Genomic DNA, 26,372 nt, shown 5'->3' with positions numbered 1-26,372 from the left:
TGATGTCTTAGAAGTATACTTGAACTAGGGAAATAGTTAGGATGACATGTCATGGTGTTAGAAAACATTATGTATAGGTTGTGGATGATAGAGTGGTCAGGAATTGAAAAACTTGGTGTCATCCCTTGTGTTTTAAAGAGAGTTACTGTAACGCCCCAATTTTCTGAACCAAAATGCTACACGGTGCTTATGAACCCGAGGGACAACAAGCTAACCCATGACTGATATCTGTACCAGTAGACTACAATTCATGACATAATAATGAGAAAAAACATGCACAATAGTCCATAAGGTTCAGCTAAAATAATATAACATCCATATGGGAGAAAAATACCCAAAACAATTGAAAACTGAATCTGAAAGCTAAATATGAGCGTAAATCTGAAAGCCTCTAAGTACTGTCTGAAATAAAAAGTTGAAGGAACATTTCTTCAACTAACTCCGTAAAACAGAACTGAAGAAATAAATGAATAAATCAAATAATGTCATCCTCGAATGAAGAGGACTCACTGTAACACTGTATGCTGAATGAGACTGCTACTGCTGGTCTGGGACTCCTGTTTCTGAACCTATGGTGTAACATGAAAAGAAAGAACCATAGCTCAAATACTTCAGTACAACTGGAGTACTGAGTATACGAGTGAGGTAGGCTAATGCAAGGGTTTACGTGCATGAATAATACTACTAACTGACTGATATGAACATAAGAGTACAAACATACATACATAGTAACTAAGATCATGAGTACGTGATGGCTAAATCTATACACTAATACATGGCTGGAACCGTAGTTCTGATAACATGGATGACTGTACTTGACAGCCCTGAATGTTGTTGAACTCTCTGAGTTCTGTGCTATAACTGAATTTGACTGTATCCAACAGTCCTGGTATACTGATATCTGAAGAACTATCTAAGTTCTTTTATTGAGACAGATACTGAAACTGTGGGAGGTAGTTATTTAACCGAGATGCCCCATATTTGCCATTATGGCTAAGATGGGGTCCAATCTCTGCCCTAACTTGAAAGATGTCAATACCATGCCACTGGTAAGGAAAACATGTGAGAAACCCTCATATAACAAGTAACTCTAGTGATAACGGTGGGAAACCTTATATAAGAGGTTAAGCCACCTCATTTACCCTTATATAACAGGCTACTATGTGTCAACCTATGCTGGCTACATAGTTCTGGAATGCAAGGATGACTGCTAAGAATCACACCCTCATATATAGGTGAGTTCCCATCCTTGGTTTCACTAGGTGCTAACTCCTACTCCTATCTGAAGAGACTAAACATGATTCAACTAACTTTACATGGACAGATTAACTGACTTCCATTGACTGACGGAGTAGTACTATTATCTGAGAGTTAATTGGGATCATGAGAATTCTAAGGTTTCCTGAGTCACATAACTGATGGATTTCTATAGATTATAGCTTGACTGAGATTATCGTGACAACATAACATAGCTCTAGGCACACAATTATGTTTTTTAGGTATGAATACCCCCAGGACTCGATAGAAGAAAACGGACATACATGACATGACTTGATGATAATATTGTAGTCCACAATTCGCTATATCATAAGTAGGGGATAGTATACGTCATGTATTTAATCAATACCTCAAACATGGTAGGGAAAGAATGGATATAATTCACAAACAAAATTCATATTTCCATCATCATACATACTTCATGCCATCAGCATAAGAATTCATAAATAGCATGTGCATTTATATTGAAGTGTATCACTAACATGGACTTGTCATTTTGATATCATGAAATCATGTAAATATGAACTTCTAACATCCTAGGCATTTTATGAAACACCTTACATGCCTTCTTTAAGGCATAGGTAGATTTCATACTTGCATTAGTTCAACCCACACAAAGTTCATGATTTTCAACCAACAATCACATATATTCCATGAAAAACATCCTTAGATATCATCTTGAAACTTGAACAACAATCATCAATGTGTACATGCTTATATCACCACAAAAGTTTACAAAATAACATTTAAAAACATGGTTCTTGAACTCTATGAACTAATTGAATCCATAGATGAACACTACACATACATTAAATCTTGATCTTGAAAGAAATCTAATATTTTTGAAGCTTCCTGAAGAAATCCTTAGGCTTGCCCTTGATTTTTCTTGACTAGGGTTTAACCCCACTAGGAAAGAATGCTCTTGTTCCTGAGGAGATGATCTTGAGGGAAAACCCTAATCTTGTGGTTGAAAGTGTAAGAGTGGGTTTTTAAGATGTTTTAACTAAAGAGAATGGAAGATAATACGTTCCTTGAGGGTTATAAGTCGTCGGAAGTAAAGGGAAAAGACAAAAATACCCTTATAAAATAAATTCCCAGTTGCTGAAAATCATAGCTGACGATATTTATGACAAGGCATCAAAAGTTTGGTAAGCCGTCAAAAATGTCGTCATACAGGAGCTGGAACTGATGGTTTCTTCCTAAGTCTGACAACATTCGTGGTAGGGCATCACAAATGTGGTAGGCTACCATGAATGTCGTCACTTAGGAGCTAGTTTCTACCTAAGGCTAACGACCTTCATGGTAAAGTATCATAAATGTGGTAAGCTACCACGAATATCGTCACTTTGGAGCTGGTTTCTGCCTAAGGCTGATGACCTTTGTGGTAGAGCATCACAAATGTGGTAAACTACCACGAATGTCGTCACTTCGGAGCTGGTTTTTGCCTAAGGCTGACGACCTTTGTGGTAGGGCATCACAAATGTGGTAAGCTACCATGAATTTCATCACACAGGAGTTAGATTCTGCCTAAGGATGATGACCTTCGTGGTAGGGCATCACAAATGTGGTAAGCTACCACAAATGTCATCACACAGTAGTTGGATTCTGCCTAAGGCTGACGACCTTTGTTGTAGGGTGTCACAAATGTGGTAAGCTACCACAAATGTCATCACATAGGAGTTGGATTCTGCCTAAGGCTGACAACCTTCGCGGTAGGGTGTCACAAATATGGTAAGCTACCACGAATGTTGTGACATAGTTTCCAGCCTAACATGCTGGAGTAAAATGGGAATAACTCTGTGCTCCATAATCGGATTTAGGTGAATTTGGTATCCTTGGAAAGATAATTCAATTATCTATCTGTTGGTAGATCATTAGCTAAAAAATTCAAAGTATAATAAGAGATATGCTCGTTTGAATCTGACCATGGCAATATCTTTCTCAAGAATTCGATCGGTGAGTAATGTTTAATTCGTCTGATTGCTGGGAGTTATTTGAAGCCTTAATATACATCTAAAATACTCATAAAACTATAAAAGAACCATAATCTGCTAAGTATGATCTTGGTACATGGTTCTAATTGTGGTTTGGATTTTTTGGGGTATTAGAATATCTCCCCTTTGGAAACATTCGTCCTCGAATGATGACAGCTTGAGAGGGGAGAAAAAATAAAAGTATGCATACACTGATCATGCTCAACTGGCACATGATTTTAGGATTGAATTTTATTCTAAACTGAATATAGACTAACTAAACATAAATATCTGATGTATGACTGATAAGCTGAACTCATGAATGCTTGATAAGATATGCACTGATACTTGAAACCAATTTTATATTGGAATTTTTAACATATAACTGAATAATCTTAAGGAAAATTATTACCTTGAGCTAAGTCTGAATTAGTGGAGAAAAGATGAGGGTACTTGGTTGGCATGTCTTCTTCTGCTTCCCAAGTAGCTCCCTCCATGGACTGATTCCGCCAAAGAACCTTGACTAAAGGGACTTCTTTGTTCCTCAGCCTAGAAGTCTGATAGTTGAGGATTTTGACTGGAATCTCTTCATAAGAGAGGCTATTATAAATGTCAATGCTCTGAACAGGTACTACAACTTCTGGGTCACCTATGCACTTCTTGAGCAAAGAGACATGGAAGACTGGATGAACTGAGGATAGATCTGAAGGAAATTCGAGCTCATAGGCTACCTTGCCGAAGCAACTGAGAATCCTGAAGGGACCGACATATCGGGGACTGAGCTATATCGGGGACTGAGCTTTCCCTTCTTTCCAAATCTCTTCACTCCCTTCATAGGAAAGATCTTGAGATAGACATAGTCATCGACCTCGAATTTGAGATCCTTTCTACGAACATCCGCATAAGACTTTTGTCGGCTATGAGCAGCCTGGAGTCTTTCTCTAATCAGCTGAATTATCTCTAAGGCATCGAATACTAAGTCAAGCCCTATGACTATCATCTCACTAACTTCGAACCAACCGATCGGAGACCTACATCTCCTACCATAGAGAGCTTCAAACGGAGCCATCTGAATACTGGAGTGATAACTATTGTTGTATGCGAACTCAATAAAAGGAAAGTGGTCATCCCATCTTCCCTTGAAATCAATTGCACACGCCCTTAGCATATCTTCTAGAGTATGAATGGTCCTTTCTACTTGACCATCTGTCTGAGGATGAAATGTTGTACTGAAATGAACTTGGGTACCAAGACCCTTTTGGAGCGCTTTCCAGAAGTGATAGGTGAACTGGGTACCTCTGTCTGAGATGGTAGATAGTAGAACACCATGTAATCTTACTAACTCCCTGATATAGATGTTGGCATAATCCTCGGCTGAGTAAGAGGTACGAACTGGAAAGAAATGAGCTAACTTGGTCATTCTGTCTACAATGACCCAAACTGAATCATGCTGATGACATATTCTAAGCAAACCCATCACGAAGTCCATGTTCACTTCTTCCCACTTCTAAGTAGGAATAGTGAACTCCTGCATTGAACCACTAGGTTTATGATGCTCTATATTAACCTACTGACATGTAGAGCACTTAGCCACAAACTCTGCAATATCCCTCTTTATCCCACTCCACCATTAGATCTCCCACAAGTCGCGATAAATATTTGTGGCCCCTGGATTAATAGAGTATTGCGCACCATGCGCTTCTGCAAGAATTCATTGCCTCAATTCATCTACACCGGGAATACATAGACGGCCCTAAAAATGCAGAACACCATCTCTCCCTTGGGAGAAAACCTCCACTTCCTAACTCTGAACTGACTCTTTTATCTTGACAAGGCTAGGATCCCTGTCTTACTTCTCTTTCACCTCGGAAAATAGGGATGACTCTGATCTACTCTAAACACATACACCACCCTCTGAAGAATTGACTAAGCGAACTCCTAGTTTGGCAAGCTGATGAATCTCCTAAGCTAATTTCTTCTTACTATCCTCAACATGGGAAACACTTCACATGGACAGTCTACTGAGTGCGTCGGCCACTACATTAGCCTTGCCCAGATGATAAAAAACACTCATGTTATAATCCTTCAAGAGCTCTAACCACCTTCTCTGATGAAGATTAAGATATTTCTGGGGAAAGACATACTGAAGGATCTTATGATCTGTCAAGACGTCTACATGAACATTCTATAGATAATGCCTCCAAATCTATAGGGCAAAGACAACTACTTCTAACTCAAGGACATGAGTAAGATACTTCTTCTTATGAGGATTTAACTATCTAGAGGAATAGGCTATGACTCTACCATGATGCATGAGGACATAACCTAAACTGACTCTTGATTCATCACAATATACTACGAATCCATTGGAACCGTCGGGAAGTGCTAAAACTGGAGCTGAGGTAAGTCGAGTCTTCAACTCCCAAAAACTCTTCTCGCGAGGTTATAACCACTGAAACTTGACCTTCTTTTGAGTCAATCTAGACATAGGAGATGCAATAGAAGAGAATCCCTTGACATGAGGACTCTACCATGATGCATGAGGACATAACCTAAACTGACTCTGGATTCATCACAATATACTACGAATCCATCGGAACCGTCGGGAAGTACTAAAATTGGAGCTGAGGTAAGTCGAGTCTTCAACTCCCAAAAACTCTTCTCGCGAGGTTATGACCACTGAAACTTGACCTTCTTTTGAGTCAATCTAGACATAGGAGATGCAATAGAAGAAAATCCCTTGACAAACCATCGATAATAGCCAGCCAAGTCCAAGAAACTCCTGATATCTGATCAAGAGACAGGGCGAGGCTAGTTTCTTACCTCTTTGATTTTCTGAGGATCTACTTTAATGACACTACTGGAAATAATGTGGCCATGTAATGATACTGATCTTAGCTAATATTTTCACTTACTGAACTTGGAGAATAACTGGTGATCCGTGAGAGTCTGAAGAACAATTATGAGATGGTCTGAATGATCTCGCTCTGTGTAAGAATAGACCAGAATATCATCTATGAAGACTATGAAGAATATGTCCAAGTACTGCTTGAACACCCGATTCATCAAGTCCGTGAAAGCTGCAAGTGAATTGGTAAGACCAAAGGACATAACTAGAAATTCAAAGTGACCATACCGAGTAGGAAAAGTTGTCTTCAGAATGTTACATTCTCTAACTATGAGCTGATGATAGCCTGATCTGAGGTCTATCTTGGAGAAATAACTGGCACCCTAAAGTTGATTAAGCAAGTCGTCTATCCTAGGCAGCGAATACCTATTCTTGACCGTGACTTTGTTAAGCTGACGATAATCAATACACATTCTAAATGAACTATCTTTCTTGCGCACGAATAACACTGGTGCACCCGATGGGGATACACTAGGCCTAATGAATACCTTATCTGAGAGACCCTTCAACTGATTTTTCAATTCCTTGAGTTCTTCTAGTGCCATGCTGTATGGCAGAATAGAAATAGGCTGAGTATCTAGGAGAAAGTCTACACCGAATTCTATTTCCCTTTCAAGAGAAATGCTTGGAAGATCTTTGAGAAAGTCGTATAAATATTCATTAACTACTAGGACTGATTCGAGAATGGGAGATTCAGAGCTAGAATCCTTAACATGCACGGGATGATACACACACCCCTTAGAAATCATTTTCCTTGCCCGAAGGTAGGAAATAAGCTGACCCCTGAAAGACGAAGTTCTACCTTTCTACTCTAGGACGGGCTCATTTAGGAACTGAAACTGAACTATCCTATTTCTACAGTCGACTATGGCATAGAAAGAATGAAGCAATCCATGGTAAGAATGACATCAAAATCAATCATCTCTAACTCGACTAAATCTGCTGACGTGAATTTCTAAAATATGATAACTGGGCAGTTCCTATATACCCGCCGAGCTATGATGGTTTTACCCACTGGGGTAGAGACCGAAAAAGGGCTCTACTAAACTTTTGAGATTGATTCTGAAATCGCCTGCTATGTATGAAGGGACAAAAGACAAAGATGCACCTAGGTCTAGCAAAGCATAAACATGAACATGGAAAATCTGTAACATACTAGTAACGACATCAGGAGAATTTTCCTGATCCTGTCAGGTCTGAAGATCATAGAGTTTGTTTGAGTGTTGCCCACTAGTAGCACTGGAAGTGGTATCCTACATGTTCAGATGACCGGACTGAGTTGTGTAACGATTCTGCTGACCCTGAGGACCTGGCTTAGGACAGTCCCTAACTCTATGGCCTGTCTTACCATAACCAAAAAAATGCCTCGACCTGCTCTATACATACCCTAATAGTGCTTACCGCAGGTCTGACATTGAGGATAAGTGTAGGCACTGCTAACACTGCTATGAGATTTAGAGCCTGGTGCTTTATCTCTGTTGCCATCCCTGAACTTCAGCACTGGGTCACTAGCGGAGGAAGGGGCTAGAACTGCTGACTTAGGACAAAACTATGAACGATTTTCTCTCTCTGATTTGGACTGAGCAAAACTAAAACTACCTGCTCTTGCTTTATTATTCTACCTCTCCCTACCCTTAACCTTCTTCTCCTCTATCTGTTAAGTATGGGTCATGAGCCTGGGCAAAGTTATATCACTGTTCTGCATCACAGACCTACACTCATTTACGATGCTATCATTCACCCCTGATATGAACTTACTCATCTTAGCCCTGTTGTCTGCAACCACATGAGGGGCATAGCTGGCTAGCCGAGTAAATCTAAGATAATAATCTCTAATTGTCATATTTCCCTGCCTGAGATTGATGAACTCAAGAACTTTGGCCTCTCTCATCTCCTGGGGAAAGAATCTGTCTAAGAAATCCATGACAAATTCTTCCCACTCAATAGGACCTGCATCCTCTAACCTTTTTACTAACCACTGCTTGTACCATATGTAAGAGATATCCAGCAATTGATATGTGGCTAACTCGGATCTCTAAGAAGAAGTGACTCCCATGATATCAATGAATTTCTGGACTTGGTTAATGAATTCCTGAGGATCGTCTTCTGGATTATACCCAAAGAAGGATGGAGGGTTCATTCGACTGAAGTCCCGAATCTTAGATGCCACTGAAATAGCCACTGGCTTGGTTGGAACGATTCCTGGTCATTCATTTTGGGTAGCTACAGATTGAGAAAGAGCGGTAAATACGATCCTGAACTCTGCATAAGAAACATGTTTGCCCAAAGGATCTTCGGGCTGAGGAGCTGACTGATTTCTTCTCTTTTGAGGCATGGTTCTGAAATAAAAGAAGAGTGGATAAGATTGAGAGACTGACTTGAAATTATGTTTACTAGCATGACATGAAAACTAAAGAAAGGGAACTATTCCTAAAACATCTCATAGCCTCTTGTGCATAAATGTAGCACACAACACACCCATGCACAAGACTCTACTAGATGCGGCTTTCAAAATTCCTAGGACTCTATTGAACCTTAGGCTCTAATACCAAGTTTGTAACACCCCAATTTTCTAAAACGGAATACTACATGGTGCTTATGACCTCGAGGGACCATAAGCTAACCCATGACTGATATCTGTACCTGTAGACTGTAATTTATGACATAATAATGCGAAAAAACATGCACAATAGGCCATAAAGTTAAACTGAAATAATATAACATCCATATGGGCAAAAAATTACCCAAAACAACTGAAAACTAAATCTGAAAGCTAAATCTAAGCGTAAATCTGAAAGCCACTAAGTACTGTCTAAAATAAGGAGTTGAAGGAACATGTCTCCAACTAACTCCATAAAACAGAATTGAAGAAATAAATAAAGAAATCAAATAATGTCGTCCTCGAATGAAGAAGACTTACTACAACTCTGTATGCTGAATCTGACTGCTACTGCTGGTCTGGGACTTGTGCCTCTGAACCTATGGTGTAATATGAAAAGAAAGAACCATAGCGCAAATGTGTCAGTACAACTAGAGTACTGAGTATACTAGTAAGGTAGGCTAATGCAAAGGTTTACGTGCATGAATAATACTACTAACTAACTGATATGAACGTAAGAGTATAAACATACATACATAGTAACTAAGATCGTGAGTACGTGATGGCTAAATCTGTACGCTAATACATGGCTGGAATCATAGTTGTGATAACATGGATGACTATACCTGATAGCCCTAAATCTAGTTGAACTCTCTGAGTTCCGCGCTATAACTGAATTTGACAGTACATAAAAATTCTGGTATACTGATATCTGAAGAACTGTTTGAGTTCTTTTACTAAGATTGATACTAAAATTGTGGAAGGTAGTTGTTTAACCGACATGCCCCATATGTGCCATTATGGAGAAGATGGGGTCCAATCTCTTCCCTGACTGGAAGGGTGTTAATACCACGCCACTGGTAAGGACAACATGTGAGCAACAATCATATAATAGGTAACTCTAGTGAAAATAGTGGGAATCCTCATATAACAGGTTAACCCACCTTATCTACCCTCATATAACAAGCTATGATGTCTCAGCCTATGTTGGCTACATAGTTTTGGAATGCAAAGATGACTGCTAAGAATCACACCCTCATATACAGGTTTTTTCCTATCCTTGCGTTCACTCGGTACTAAATCCTACACCCATCTGAAGAGACTAAACATGATTCAACTAACTGTACATGGATAGATTAACTGACTTCCGTTGACTAACGGGGTAGTACTATTATCTGAGAGTTAATGGGGATCATGAGATTTTTGAGGTTTCCTGAGTCACATAACTGACTGAGTTCTATAGATTATAGCTTGACTGAGATTATTGTAACAACATGACATGGCTCTAGCACACAACTATGTTTTTCAGGTACGAATACCCCCAGGACTGGATAGAAGAATACTGACACACATGACTTGACTTGATCACAAGATTAGAGTCCACAATTTGCTATATCATAAGTAAGGGTTATTATACTTCATGTATTTAATCAACACCTCAAACATGGTAGGGAAAGTATCGATATAACTTGCACACAAAATTCATAGTTCCATCATCATACATACTTCATGCCATCACCATAATAATATATAAATAGTATGGGCATTTATATTGAAGTGTATTGCTAACATGGACTTGTCATTTAGATATCATGAAATCATGTAAATATGAACTTCTAATATCCTAGGCATTTTATCAAATACCTTAAATGCATTCTTTAAGGAATAGGTGGATTTCATACTTGTATTAGTTCTACCCACCCAAAGTTCATGATTTTCAACCAGCAATCAGATATATTCCATGAAAAACATCCTTAGATATCATATTGAAACTTGAACAACAATCATCAATGTGTACATGCTTATATCACCACAAAAGTTTACAAAATAACATTTAAAATCATGGTTCTTGAACTCTATGAACAAATTGAATCCATAGATGAATACTACACATACCTTAAAGCTTCATCTTAAAAGATATCTAATGTTTCTGAAGATTCCTGAAGAAATCCTTAGGCTTGCCCTTGATTTTTCTTAACTAGGGTTTAACCCATTTGGGAAAGAATGCTCTTGTTCCTGAGGAGATGATCTTGAGGGAAAACCCTAATCTTGTTGTTGAAAGTGTAAGAAAGGGTTTTTAAGATTTTTTAACTAAAGAGATGGTAAGATAATACATTCCTTGAGGGTTATAAGTCGTGGGAATTAAAGGAAAAAGAGAAAAATATCCTTATGAAATAAATTCTCAGTTGCTGAAAATCATCGCTGACAACGTTTGTGACAAGGAGTTAAAAGTATGGTAACACAGGAGCTGCAACTAATGGTTTCTGCCTAAGTCTTACGACCTTCGAGGTAGGGCATCACAAATATGGTAAGCTACCATGAATGTCGTCACTTAGGAGCTGGTTTCTGCCTAAAGCTGATGAACTTTGTGGTAGGGCACCACAAATATGGTAAGATACCACAAATGTCGTCACTTAGGAGATAGTTTCTACCTAAGGCTGATGACCTTCATGGTATGGTGTCACAAATGTGGTAAGATACCACGAATGTCGTCACTTAAGAGATGGTTTCTGCCTAAGGCTGATGACCTTCGTGGTAGGGTGTCACAAATGTGGTAAGCTACCATGAATGTCATCACACAGGTGTTAGATTCTGCCTAAGGTTGACGATCTTCATTGTAGGGCGTCACAAATGTGGTAAGCTACCACAAATGTAATCATACCAGAGTTGGATTCTACCTAAGGCTGCCGACCTTCGTGGTAGGGCGTTACAAATGTGGTAAGCTACCACGAATATCGTCACACAGTTTCCAGCCTGACATACTGGAGTAAATTAGAAATAACTCTTTACTACGATATTGGATTTAGGAGAAATTTGTATCGTTGGAAAGATAATTCAATTATCTATCTGTTTATAGGTCATGAGCTCAAAAATTACAAGTATAATGAGAGATATGGTCATTTAAATCTGACTATGGTAATATCTTTCTCAAGAATTCGATCGGTGAGGAATGTTTTGATTTGTCTGATAGCTGGGAGTTATTTGAAGCCTTAGTATAAATCTAAACTACTCATAAAACTATAAAAGAATGATGATGTACTGTGCATGAGCTTGGTACATGGCTCTAATATTGGTTTAGATTTTTCGGGGTATTACAGTTACCCTGTTTGTTTTTGCAGAGCTATGATGGTAGTTTATGCTGGTCTTTGGATAAGTAGTACCGGTGTGTGAAGGGAGAATATTCGGATATATTGTAATTAGATAGGCGATGTGATTGGATTAAAATTTTACTATTTTTTTATGAGCCCTTAATGAACTGGTGTTTGTTTAATTCTCTGAACTGATTCTGTGTAGTATAAGTGGATGAGTATTGCCATTTTAGTTTAGTAATGGACCATAAGCTTTAACTTAGATGATTGTCGTAGTAAGAAGAAGGGTAGTATGAGGGTTATTGTGTTAGTTAGGATTTGAACTAGTAGACTGGACATAGTGTACGTGAGAAATTAAGTTGTTAACTGGTGACAAGTATGAAAGTATAAGGGTGAGGTATGTGGGCTTTAGATGAGTAAGTGAATGGAGGCTAATACTTTTGATAAAGAGGAAATTTTAGGAATTATAAGGAAAGATATGTGCACCAGAAGAGATATATATATATTGTAAGCTTTTAAGTATGGTGCTTTCTTAGTTTATTATTCTTGATATTACGGAAAGTGTGAATATTCAAGTATGGTATATATATGAACCCTAGATAAAATAGTGGATTGTGGCTAAGTCATTAGATAGCTAAAGCCTTAGTATTTTAAGAAAAAGTGCTACTTAGGTAGTATTTTATTGTATGAGACTGTAAGTTTGTAAGTTCTATGTGCGCCCAGTTAGTACCATTGAGTTTCTAGGGGTGGAAATGGTTAATTATGTATCACATGGAGGTCTTGAGAGTTGATTTGAGGGGATTATAGGTAGACAATGTTGAGCCTCTTGCTATAGGTTCAATTCTATAATATTGGGTGAATCAAAATTTAGGGATGTGATGATTGTAGATTATTAAGGAAAGACTAGCTTGCTTTATTTTTGAGGAAGTGGGCATGTAAACCTATAAGAGCATAATTTATAGAGAATGTTGGCCATGGAGGCAAGAAAAATTTTAGAGAAGTATCTTAGAAAAAAAGTCCTTGCAAAGATTAGCTATCTACAAATACAGTCCATTAAGAAGAGTTTAGAATTCATATGTATAGTGATACGCCAACCATGAAGAGTACAGTAATGATAGCACGCTTTAGATAATAAGTCCATAACTTAGAGCACCGAATTTTATGCTAAGAGGGAGATGATAGGGTGAAGAATCAAGTCAGGTATTTGGATACAAATAGTAACATAATGAGTTCCAAAAAGAGCTAAAATGAGTAAGTGACCAACTTTTATCCTAAATTATTCCTTGTAATTCAGTGACTACGATAGTCTACTCATGTCCCCCATATTAGCATTATTCCCATGATTTAGGTTTCTACACTACACACTGATTCACGTTCATGATCAGTTCCTAGAATGAATATAAGTTTCACTCAATGACCCAAGATTTACTCCCTGAATCAATGAATTGGTATGCCCAGTCCTAGGAACTCATTCTTTTTTATATGTTTTGAACTCATGCTATGTCATTATACTCACTATTCGTGATTTATGTGATTACTATATGAAGTATTTGTTCCTAATGTACCTCGAGGTTAGTCTTGAACATGGAAACAACATGCAGGTAGACTCGGGATCTAGTAGTTATATGTTAGAATAGGGATTCTATGTTAATATTACAATGCGTGGTAGTCAAAGGAGAAAACATAATTAAGAAGTCTTGCTAAGATTAAGGGTTGTCAGTCATAACGTCTATGGTAGAAATACTCATCCTACTATGCTCAATGCATCCTTGATTCTTGTCATGTAACATTAGATTGTGTGGAACCTATGGTAAAGACCATGTTCGTATGTAGTTCTTTATGTATATGTGTCTTTTGACTTTTCGGACTCATACCTCATGTCCTTAGTGTGATGATTATTCTATTTATAACTTGTGCTTCTAAATTTCTTAGTACTTGGTTGTCAAACCCTTGTCATAAATACCGCTCAACAATATTGATGAGTACAGAGCAACGGTCAATGGTAAATTATTTCAACTCATGCAATTTCTTCTACCCAAGACCTTCATTCGAGGACGAATGATCTCAAGGGGGAGATATTGTAACATCTCAGACCCATTACTTATCCTTCAAGGGCAATTTCGTCCTTTCATTTTTACCTTTACTGTAAATAATTAAAACCCTTTTAATTTATCAATTTCCATGCATTTTTTTCCTACAACGTTATTTTCTCATTCAAGTTCGATCAGTTACACACATTAAAACAGGTCCCTCTATTTTCCTACAAATAACACGATGAAAGCCTCCATTTTCCTTCATTAGTTTTTCAAAGTTTCCAGCAGCTGCCAATATCCCTCTTCTTTCATCTATTTTTCTTAAGTTTGCAGCAGTTAATATCCCTTTTCCTCATCTCAATCACAATTTCTAAGAAACAAAAGAGAATTGGTTGAGAATATAGTTCAAATTTCATCTTCATATTTCAAGTTCTCTCAAAATTTAAAGAGGTATGTAAGACATTTTTCTTTCATGTTTTATTTTGAGTTTTGTTCTCCTCTAATCCCTGTTACTCTCAATATTATTTGGATTGGTGGATCTCCACATCTTTGTCAATTTAATTGAGTTCGTTTATGAGTTTTTCTGCGAAGTTTTTGCATAGTCTTCCTTTTTCATAATTAATCTATAAACTTTAGTGAGTAGATGTTAAACAAACAAATTACTGCAGAATTTATGAAATTCTTGATCATATAAAGTATGAATCTTATGAAATCCATGAGGTAACTTAAATAACATAGAAGATTACTGGTCAAGGAGACTTGATTAAAAGGTTATTTCTTTGCTATAGCATATAGCCTTGAGAATGAAATACTACGCAGTAGTAAAAGGAAATAAAGTGTTAAAGTTGCATAACCGTGCTGCTATTCGTTGATAGGGTATAGCTAATGTGTATTAGAAACTAATATTAACATGATATGATTCACGTGTGCTCTGCATCATGTCATAACAGAATGTTTGCGGTATTTTCAGATTCATAAGTTAACGGTCTAAGAGCTATGGTACTCTTTTCTTTGTAATGGTGTATACTTTCAACTTTTTTTCTAATTTCATCTTTAATTGCAGAAGTAAGGATCACCTTCAAAAATAATTATAGAATTACTCAATCCTTCTATGATCCACTACACTGTACCAACTCAGAAAAAAACATGAATAGACTATTAACAACTAGTAAGTCATGATCATGAATTATAAGACATCGAACAAGGAAATTAACTATTATGCCTCTCCAATAATAATGTTAGCTTGTTATTATGAACTTATTATAGTTAACTATCTATATAAGCCATAAAGTGGCACTTCATGATTTCTAGCCTAAAACGGCTAAAATATGGACAAGGCAATGCGGTGGCTGGAAGAAAGGAAAAGATGAAGGTAAAATATTGTAAGTGGGATGTTTAAAATATTCTAATCGTTGAACATGGCAAATTTATCTAAGGTACAAGGTGCCCATGTTCTTTTCACATGGGGCGATTTGTATTTCAAAATTTGAATGTTTTTGCACGTTGAATTATCATATATATAATTAGAATGGATTGTATGAGTTTGTTGAGTCATGTGATAGGTATGCAGGCCATGTCAAATGACATTCTGCCAAGTATGACTATTGTAACTGCCTTTGTGCGTCTTTTATATTTTTGTTGCCGGAATCTGTCTAAGGCAATGAGTGTTGTATGGCTTAGAAAATTTGTTTGACATTGTTACTTTGTAATTCTGAGTGAATAATAAAGATTGGGACTTGTTTCCTGTACATTTTTGAGTGCTTTACATTTCTTTATACTTGGTCTATTTTTCTTAGACTATGTTGTAAGTTTGTGGCTGAAGTTGTGCAGTCCGGCATGACTGTCAAGTGGTTGTGCTGTAAAAAATAAATTTCCTCCGTCTCAAATACTAACATTAAAAATAAAATATACTTCCTCCATTTAAAAAAGAATAACCTATTTTCCTTTTTAGTCCGTTTTAAAAAAGAATGATTTCTTTCCTTTTTTGGCAATACTTTAATTTTAACTTTCCACCTGGATGTTTATGACCACAAGATTAAAGGGATTTTTGGAACATTTGACATTATTTTAATTTCAGGCTACAAGATTCAAAAGTCTTCTTTATTTTCGTAAACTTTGTGTTAAGTCAAAGTAGGTCATTATTTTTTAAACGGAGGGAGTATTTATTAAGAAATTGATATTTTGCATAAAATCAAACAACTGTAAAATCTCAAAATCGTGCCAAACCAATAGATGAACAACAATATCTAGCAGAGGATGGTAACTACAAGTTTCCCAAACCATATGAAAAGTATATAAGCTTCCTCAACATAAGCATCACTCCATGTATTTCCCAAAAGAGAAAGTAAAAACCTTTTATCATGAAATAGTTATCAAATCAGAATTCCCCCCAAAAAAAACTCAAACTTCTGCATGGATATTTATGTCAATTTTGTGTGATTAGTAGGTTTATTACTAGTACAACAATTACTAACATTACTACACCTTAGTCTCAGACAATAGTCATATTTTATGTGGAAGTAACACGAAAAATACTGCGTACAAATGTACTAAAGAAAGAAAAAAACAGAATGGCAGTCAATCACTATAACATTCTAGGTCTATCTGTGTTGCAGGACAACCACATTTCAGATTCAAGGTGTGAAACAGATAACTTACTTCGATTGACCATTCATGATCACTTCTATATTCTACAATTGATGTTTCCATATTCTCAATGACATTATCGGCAGCGGCTCCAAATGTAGCAGTATCTTCAACATGGATATCACTATCGTGAATAATGTCATCTCGATGAGGACTCAACGTGTTTATATTGTTTTCTGCTCCTATACAATGATAAATTTATTTCCCTATCAAGAAAAGATTTATATTTTTTTTTTTGACAAAATGAAAGATGTAGTCAATTTATTATTTTCGTATGGAACAATTAGTTGGCATTGTAACTAAAACCTCAACAAGTACAAGTCTCAAAAAGTAAAAGTCTCATAAAGAATATGTTTTTTAATTTCTCACCATGTACGTCTGTAAGTTTCACTGTTCTCTAACATTTGCACTAACTTGCTCATGTTGATGTTGAGAAAGCGTATCTAAGTTGAAATCAGGCAATCCATCTGAAGATTGATTAGATTTTTCAGTTATCCAGCACCACACAATAACAATGTCTAGGGATGACAATAGAGAGTGACGGGGTTTAGAATAAGCGTGTGGGGTCTAAATTATTCCCTCAACACAGAAATCAAGTAAACTAATAAAGAGGAAGGGCAAAGTGGTTAGAATACACAAAAGTCTAAATAATATAGCAAAGCTTATTACATTCCAACTCAACTAAAATACAGAAATGAAAAGGGCAATAACTCAGTAGCGCTTTCAAAATGAAATGAGAAACTTAAGAGCGAAATAACAACTACCCACATCTAAGACAAAAAAATGTTAAAATAATAAAATGAAAGTTGAATAAGTCTTTTTTTCTTTTTGTATGACTTATACATCGAACAGTAGTAACCCTATAGAGTCCTCCTCTAAAAGTTGAGTGAGCTCTCTATGTAATTTAATACTTGAACATTCTATATTTTTATGGTACATCAAAGACTGCAACCCCGTAAACTATGCAATTGCCGTTCGACCACCTTTGAATGCAGGGCAGTGGCACTGTCGTTTTGGATAATTATTCTGCATAAAAGTCTTCTTGTCGAGACATTCAAAAAAAAAAAAAATTGAACCAACAACTTTTCTTGCGCTCCTCATAACTCATTTATTTGGGGTATCATCGAAATAACACCAAAGGAGTTACAAAAATCAATGTAGTGAGATTGGCAAGTCCACTCCTACTCTTCCTTATCCTGTTTATATGTACCATATTTTTTTATAGTTTTTACAAATCTGAGTTCCAGTAGAAATGAAAGGGTTGTAAAGCCCTGTAACAAATCAACAAATCAGGAATACATCCTCAGAACATTTGCGGTTGATGAAAGAAATCTAGGTGTTAGATATATGAGCAACAATTCCTTCCAAAATGATGGATGGGTTTTGTCTGGTAAGGAGTCCGAGAACAATGGTTAAATCAGCAACACTGGGAAGATGCCACGGTTTCCTCATAATCCTGGTTTAGAATATTTTGGAAATAAAAATAGTACTTGCGTTCTTCCAACTGTTAAGAAATTTGAATTGTATAACAAAGTTGGATCATCTAATTCCCCATTTTTGGTGATGATATTAAGGCAAGTGAATACTATGGGAAGGATAATGAATTGGATTTTCCTAATGATAACAGTGATGAAGATGAATTTCTTTATGATGAAAACATTGATGATAACAACAACAACAACAAACCTAGTGTATTCCCACATAGTGAGGTCTTGAGAGGGTAAGATGTACGCCGTCCATACCTCTACCTCTAAAGAAGTAGAAAGGTTGTTTCCGATACCCCCGGCTTGAGACTTTGATGATAGACCAAAGAAATGAGTTATGGGAGGTGCAGGAAAAGTTGTTGGTTCAAATTTGGTGGTCGTAGGCTCATCATAGAATAGCTCTACATTTGTTATTGACAAAAAACATTATCCACTTCAATATTAAAAGGAATAGGGCTGCAGTTAATCAAACAGTTATCAGGATCTAGCACTTACAAGAATGCGCTGTGAAGTTTTGTTTATAAGACCTAGTGGATGGTAATTGTTCAACCTCTTGAATTCCTTGGTTAGGAGCAGATGGATTGAGTGCACTTCTGAGTACCTCAATGATATTTGCTCCTGATTATAGAAAATGGATAGAAAATATGGCCAGTAGATCCACATACCTCTAAGTTGAGATGAAAAGATAAAAGAGGAAGAGAATTAATTGTTTAAAACATATTTTTTTCTTATTCTATTGAGATATCTCAACAACAATGCTTAGCGTCAGGTCTCTGCTGCAACAGCAAGACTTAGACAAATTAAAAATCTCAAGAAAATTCTATTAAGACAACATTCTAAATGACAGCATAAATGTGGGCAACCAGATTTATACTATAAAGAAATATAAGGTTTATTGGTATGATGATATGCAAATGAACCTTCTGCAATTTGTATCATCTTACTAGTTGAGTATCTTTAGACAACTCATCAGAGCCCGTGCTATGGATAGCAACTGAGGTACATAAAATGCAAAAAGTATAAGTAACTGCTGATCAAATAGTTCATTTGTGTTAACTAAGAAGAAATGTAGAGATACAAAGTATAATTTGTTCAACTAGAATCTACTGAAATGATGGCGTGCATATCAAATTATTTAATAATTAACATGAATTGGTGTCACGATTCAAAAGAACCCCTTGTTCATATCGTCACAAACTACCACATATCGAGAAAATTCTTTTATAATGGATATTATACACCTATGATAGATACAGGAGTAGAAGCCAACTATACATAATTATTTACGTATCTTAAGTCAAAAAGAATATTTATATGTCATTGTAATGTCATTTTCATAGCTTGTTTCTTTGTTCTTTTTTATTTCACTATTGTTCCGTTGCTATCTTTCTATCTTCCAGCTAGCGTCCATAAATTTTTCCTTAATATGATTGGATAATATTATGTTAGGATTCGGACAGAATTAGCAAACCACAAGTAAAAGAAATCCAGAACAACACACAGATTTATGTGGAAATCCTTTTAGGAAAAACCACGGGCAGATGCAAAAGAGGTTTCACTATAATGGAGAGAGACTACAATATGGAGAAGGCTAAATTTTCTAAATAATGAAAATAGCTCACTAAATAGTACTTATAAAGTATGTGCTTACAAATAGGTCCTAGACCCAAAAACATAAAGGTCCATACCGCCAAACTTTAAAGGCCAAACTAATAAAATTTCGGTCACAACTCTAACAATCTCCATCTTGACACGAATTCTAATTCAGAACTCTAATCCATTTCAAGACAAACTCTCCACCTCTTCCATAAAATCCCCAAAGGCCACATCTTAACAGCTAACACTAACCAAGTCCAAGTAATGCTCAAACTTGGTAGATAGTGTCTGGGTCATCATATCAGCAGTGTTATCTTGGGTACTAATCTTTCTTACCACAATATCACCATGAGTAATAATTTCATGTAGAAAATAATACTTAACATGATATGAGAATTCCTAGCTCGAGACCTTTCACACGAAGCCAAGCACGTAAGTTGCAACGACTCCAAGCCTTGTTCATATTCTTGACATGTGCGAGGCCCTTGTGAGCCTATTTAAGGGCCTATGTTTAATAAAATGTGAAGAGGCCTACCAAGACACCCTAAACCCACCTACTTTAATGCCAAGGGTATTTTGGTCTTTATTCCTCCTTTCTAACTTACTATATAAGCCAGGTAATAGAGCTAGTCTTGCTTTGGTTCATTCCTATTATTCAAGAAACAAAAGACTTGTAAATTTTTTGACTTCTCTTTCTTATTTGGGAAGGTCAAAATCGAATTCTCACTAGTAGAGTGATACTAGTGTTGTATCTTGGCTAGAAACTATATTTTTGGGGTTCTTTGATGTAACACACCGAAGAACGAGTCCCGAAGCGTCACACGGTGCTTGAGGCTACGAGTAGCCCCAAGCTAACCCTTTGAGCCATATTCATTCAGTTCAACACAAATCAACGAGGTTTCCATAAATAACCCTCAAATATCAACAGAGTAATCATCATCCAAGAATAAAAGAATTTCAGAAAGATAACAAAATGTGACTTAGTAGTCAACTTCCAACATCTATACTAGTCTGACAAGACTCTAAAAAATCAATAAAATCAGCGACTCATTAAGACATGCCCCAACTGACTCATATTCAGTTATCAAATGTAAATAATTTCGTGCAACCAACATCAGACATCATGTCCTCGGAACATGAGGACTCACCACAACAGAGAATGTAGAACAGCGTGCCCGAAGAATTACTGTCGAACCTGGAACTGAGCACCTGAAACTACATTCCAAGAAAATACAGCCCATATCCGAAGATGTGGGTCAGTACAGGGAAAAGAACCGAGTATATGAGGGTGTATGCAGTTGTATAAACATCATCATCATAAATATTTATAAGAAATATGCAGGATGTATGAAAGACTCACATAGCTTGAAGAAAATCATCATAATCATGAGAGAATAAATTAAGTACAATAACACATGTGAGTCATCATATAATTTGTCAATTACTTTCAGTTCATCAAGAATATCAATTCTCATAATGTAAATATCATTTAAATCTTTCAAATGAATAACTTTTACAATTCCACTTTCAAATCACTTCACTATTCACCATAGACACAAGAAAACACACACACGCTGGGAGATCCTATAACCGACATAAACCATGTGAGCTACATGGAGTCCAACGTACAACCCACATTGGGGAAAGCTTTCCTATACTTGCCATTGAAGAAGGACTATCGATATCAAATCCACACAAACTAGTGATCACTATATAAATCAGCCTCAAGCTCACTCCTACGGGGGCACGTAGTTCTAGGAAAGTAAGGTCGCTTTATACCTCTCACTCGGTGCTAAAGATTTCTCTCGGACTTAGCTTATATCATTTCAAAGACAATCCACAACAAAATAATTTCAGTAATATATAATATACATCGGGAGCCATCATGTTTCCCATCTATCAAAATCAACAACGTTTTAGATTTCTTTCACACTCGAGTTCAAAACAACTCCATTAAGACCAAAATGTCAAATCATTCAAAATATCTCAAATATTCAACATCAACGTGCTTATAACACACACTTTCTAAAAAAATACAATTTCCAATGGGGATTCACGACCCAAATATCAAAATCATGATAAATATCATTCAAGATTCATGCTTTATATCTCCACAATATAAATTCATCTTTCAAAATCATAAACATCAAGATTTCATAATAATCATCATAAGATATGGATTCATGCTTCAAATTCATAAAAGTCAAATAAAAATCATGCCTTTGTAAAGAAAATTACTTTTGGGCACAAGAACGAAAGAGAGTTCTTGTTGAAAAACCACACATATCTTGCATGATGAACTTTAGATCGATACTCGTTTTTGAGATATTAATCGTGCCTTTGAATGATGGTTCTTGGAGTTCTTGAACTAGGAACTTGGAATCTTGAATAAATTTGCGGAATTAATGGTGAACTTTAGATGTTCTTGAAGTTGGATGTAGGAGCTTAGGGTTTTCTTTTTGAGGGAATTTGATAAAATATAACATATAATCCTTCTAATAGGCTTTAATATAGGGTTTGGACGGATTTTGGGTGAGGGGGAATGACCAAAACGCCCCTAAAAATCAAATAATTCTCGAATCTGTCCTTTGGTGGATTGTTTTGATAGTATGAAGTAGATCAACCATAATGTTTTACTTCGATATCCAAATTGGATGAAACCAATTTCATTAGAAAGAGGACTCTCATATATTTCCATTGATATATAGTATCTCACTCACATCATTGTCTACAAGGAGTTATGATCGTTTGAAGTTAACCCAAATATTCGCTTTTGATAGGCTGAAGTGGATCGACCATAACATTTTTCTCCGATAGACAGATTGGATGAAACCAATTTCATTTGAAAGAGGACTCGTAGAGATTTTCTTTGATATATAGTAGATCACCCATACTATTATGTACAAGGAGTTATGATTGTTTAAAGTTGGAGCAAAAATACGCCTGGCCTCAGTACTTTTTCCTGCACATTTTACTGTTCACCACTATTCACGGTTCGATGGGAATGTTCATAACTCGTCGCTCGGGTGTCCGTTTTGGATGATCCACATATTTTTGGAAACCTTATTCGATACTCTGCGCAATGGTGGGTCATAATCTAAGACATTCCACATGAAAAAATTTATAATTTATTCTAGAAGATAGAACCTAACACGTTTACGCACAAAATTTTAACGAAAAATTTCCCGGGGTATTACATCATCCCCCATTGGAAACATTCTTCCTCGAATGATGCCAGATATGCCAAGATTAGATAGGGAATCAAGCATACAGCTGAAACCATTCGTTAGACTTTTCACCATATCATTTCTCACTCCGAATGCAGCATAGAATGCATAAATTCAAGAAAATACAGTTGAACACATAATAAATGACAGTTGAACTCTTGCAACTTTTATCAAAAGTGCATGATTTAGGAAAGAACAGTACCTTCGGCTTGATCATAGTTCACGAAAAATAGGTGCGGGTACTTGGATCGCATATCCGCCTCAGCTTTCCAAGTTGCACCCTCAACAGATTAGTTTCGCCACAACACCTTGACCAAGGGAACTTCTTTGTTCCTTAGTCATCGGACACTGAAATGAAGAATCTCAACAGGAATCTCATCAAAAGAAAGATTTTCTTGAATGTCAGCAATCATAGAGGAATCCACTACCACAACATCGCTAATATGCTTTCTAAGCATGGAGACATGGAATATTAGATGAACAGAGGACAACTTGGAAGGAAACTCGACCTCATAAGCTACCTTACCAACACGGCTAAGAATTTTTTAAGGACCAACATAATAGGGACTAAGCTTCCCCTTCTTTTCGAATATCTTCACCCCCCTCATGGGTGAAATTTTCAGATACACTCGGTCACCAACTTCAAACTCAAGGTCTCTCTTTCTAACATCCGCATAAGACTTCTGACGACTCTGTGCAGTTTTCAACCTTTCCTTAATAAACTTAACTTTTTCCATAGCCTCAAATACCGAATTAGGACCACTCACAGCCGCTTCACCCACCTCGAACCAACCTATGGGTGATCTACACTTGCTCTCATATAAAGCTTCAAGCGGAGCCATGCCAATACTGGAGTGGAAACTGTTATTGTAAGCAAACTCTATCAACGGTAAGTGATCATCCCAACTTCCCTTAAAGTGAAGTGTACAAGCTCTCAACATATCCTCTAAGGTATGGATGGTCTGCTCAGCCTGACCATCGGTCTGCGGATAAAAAGCAGAACTCAAAAGCACTTGGGTACCAAGACCCTTCTGAAAAGCTTTCCAAAATTGCGAAGTGAACTGAGTACCCCTATCCAAAATGATTTACAAGGGAACTCCATGCAGTCTGACTAGCTCTCGAATGTAAAATCTAGTGTAATCCTCAGCAGTATATAAAGTATGAATAAGAAAGAAATGAGCAGACTTAGTTAACCTATCAACCACAACCCAAATAGAATCATGATGGTGTCGGGAAGATGGTGAACCAATCACGAAGTCCATATTTATCTCTTCCCACTTCCAGGTGGGAATACTAAACTCTTGCATCATACCACCAGGTCTTTGGTGTTCAACCTTTACCTGTTGGCATGTTGCACACTTAGCTACAAACGCTGCTATATCTTTCTTCATGCCACTCCACCAATAGATTTCCCGTAAATCTCGGTACATTTTAGTGGCACCAGGATGAATAGAATATCGCGCCCCATGCGCTTCAGCCATAATCCTCTGTCTCAAATCATCAACATTCGGGACACACAATCTACCCTGCAATCTAAACACACCATCTCCCTCTTGGGCAAAACCTCTACTTTTTGGTCCTTGATTGACTCCTTCAGTCTGATCAAACTAGCATCTAAGTATTGCTTTTCCTTCACTTCCGAAACCAAGGAGGATTCGGAACTACTCTGAACCCCTATACTGCCTTCAGCAGAGTCAAATAACCTAACCATGAATCTAGCCAAATGATATACATCACGAGCCAACTCTTTCTTACCTTCTACCACATGCGAAACACTACCTATGGACACTCTACTTAGGGTATTCGCCACAGCATTGGCCTTGCCCGGATGGTACAACACACTCATATCATAGTCCTTTAATAATTCTAACCATCGTCTCTGCCTAAGATTCAATTCTCTCTGGGTAAAAACATACTACAGACTCTTATGATCAGTGAAAACATCAACATGGACACCATACAAATAGTTTCTCCAGATTTTCAAAGCAAACACAACAGCAGCCAACTCAAGGTCATGGGTGGGGTAATTTTTCTCATGGGGTTTCAACTGTCTAGAAGCATAAGCTATCACCTTACCCTTCTACATCAATACGCAACCCAACCCAACTCTCGAAGAATCACAGTACACCACAAAACCATCAACACCATTAGGCAAAGTCAAAGCAGGGGCTGAAGTGAGTCGAGTCTTCAACTCCTCAAAACTCTTCTCACAAGATTCGAACCATAAGAACTTCACTTTATTTTGGGTCAACCGAGTCATAAGAGACGCTATAGAGGAGAAACCCTCAACAAAATGGCGGTAATAGCCAGCTAAAACCACGAAACTTTAGATATCAGTTGGAGAAATAGGTCTAGGCCAATTTCTAACAGCTTTGATCTTTTGGGGATCAACTCTAATACCCTCGAAAGAAATGATATGACCCAGAAAAGCAACTGACCTTAGCCAAAACTCACACTTACTGAACTTGGCAAATAACTTGTGATCTCTACGAGTTTGCAAGATAGTTCGAAGATGATCAGAATGTTCATCCTCACTACGAAAGTACACGAGTATATCATCGATGAACACTATGACAAACATATACAATTATGGTTTAACAATCAATTCAAGAGGTCCATGAAAGCTACTGGGGTATTAGTTAACCCAAAATATATAACAAGAAACTCAAAATGGCCATAACGAGTTTGGAAAGCGGTTTTCGGGATGTCACACTCCCTAACTTTGAGTTGATGATAGCCGGAATAAAGGTCTATCTTTGAGAAATAACTTGCACCTTGGAATTGGTCAAACAAATCATCTATTCTCGAAAGGGGGTACTTATTTTTTCTGGTGAATTTATTTAGTTGGCGGTAATCAATGCACATACGCAAAGAGCCATCTTTCTTTCTCACAAATAATACAGAAGCACCCCAAGGAGAAACACTGGGCCTTATGAAACCCTTATCTAGTAGATCTTTGAGTTGCTCTTTCAACTCCTTAAGTTCTGCAGGGGCCATATGGTAAGTAGGAATAGAAATGGGCTGAGTATCGAGAAGAAGATCAATCCTGAACTCTATCTCTCTATCAGGAGTTATCCTTGGGAGATCATCCAAAAAGACATCAAAAAACTCATTGACGACCTTAATAGACTGGAGAGTTGGAGTCTCAGACTTAGTGTCTTTGACTCTAACCAAATGGCAAATACACCCTTTGGAAATAAGCTTTCTAGCTTTGAAGTAAGAGATAAAATGACTCTTGGGTGACACAGAATCCCCTGACCACTCAAACATGGATGCACCTGGAAACTGAAACTTGACCACTCGGGTCCGACAATTAATAGAGGCATAAGAAAAATACAGCCAGTCCATACCCAGAATCACATCAAAATATACCATGTCTAACTCAATCATATCAGCCAACAAGACTCTATGAAGAACGGTAACAGGATACTTTTTATACTATTTTTGGGCAACAATCGAATCATCCACTGGGTAGAAACTAGGATAGACTCAGGAATAATCTCAGGACTCATTTCAAAATTCACAGCAATCAAAGGTGT

The sequence above is a fragment of the Capsicum annuum genome, chromosome 1 (genome assembly GCF_002878395.1).
Source record: "Capsicum annuum cultivar UCD-10X-F1 chromosome 1, UCD10Xv1.1, whole genome shotgun sequence".
Classification (NCBI taxonomy): domain Eukaryota; kingdom Viridiplantae; phylum Streptophyta; class Magnoliopsida; order Solanales; family Solanaceae; genus Capsicum; species Capsicum annuum.
This window is presented reverse-complemented; position numbering follows the sequence as displayed.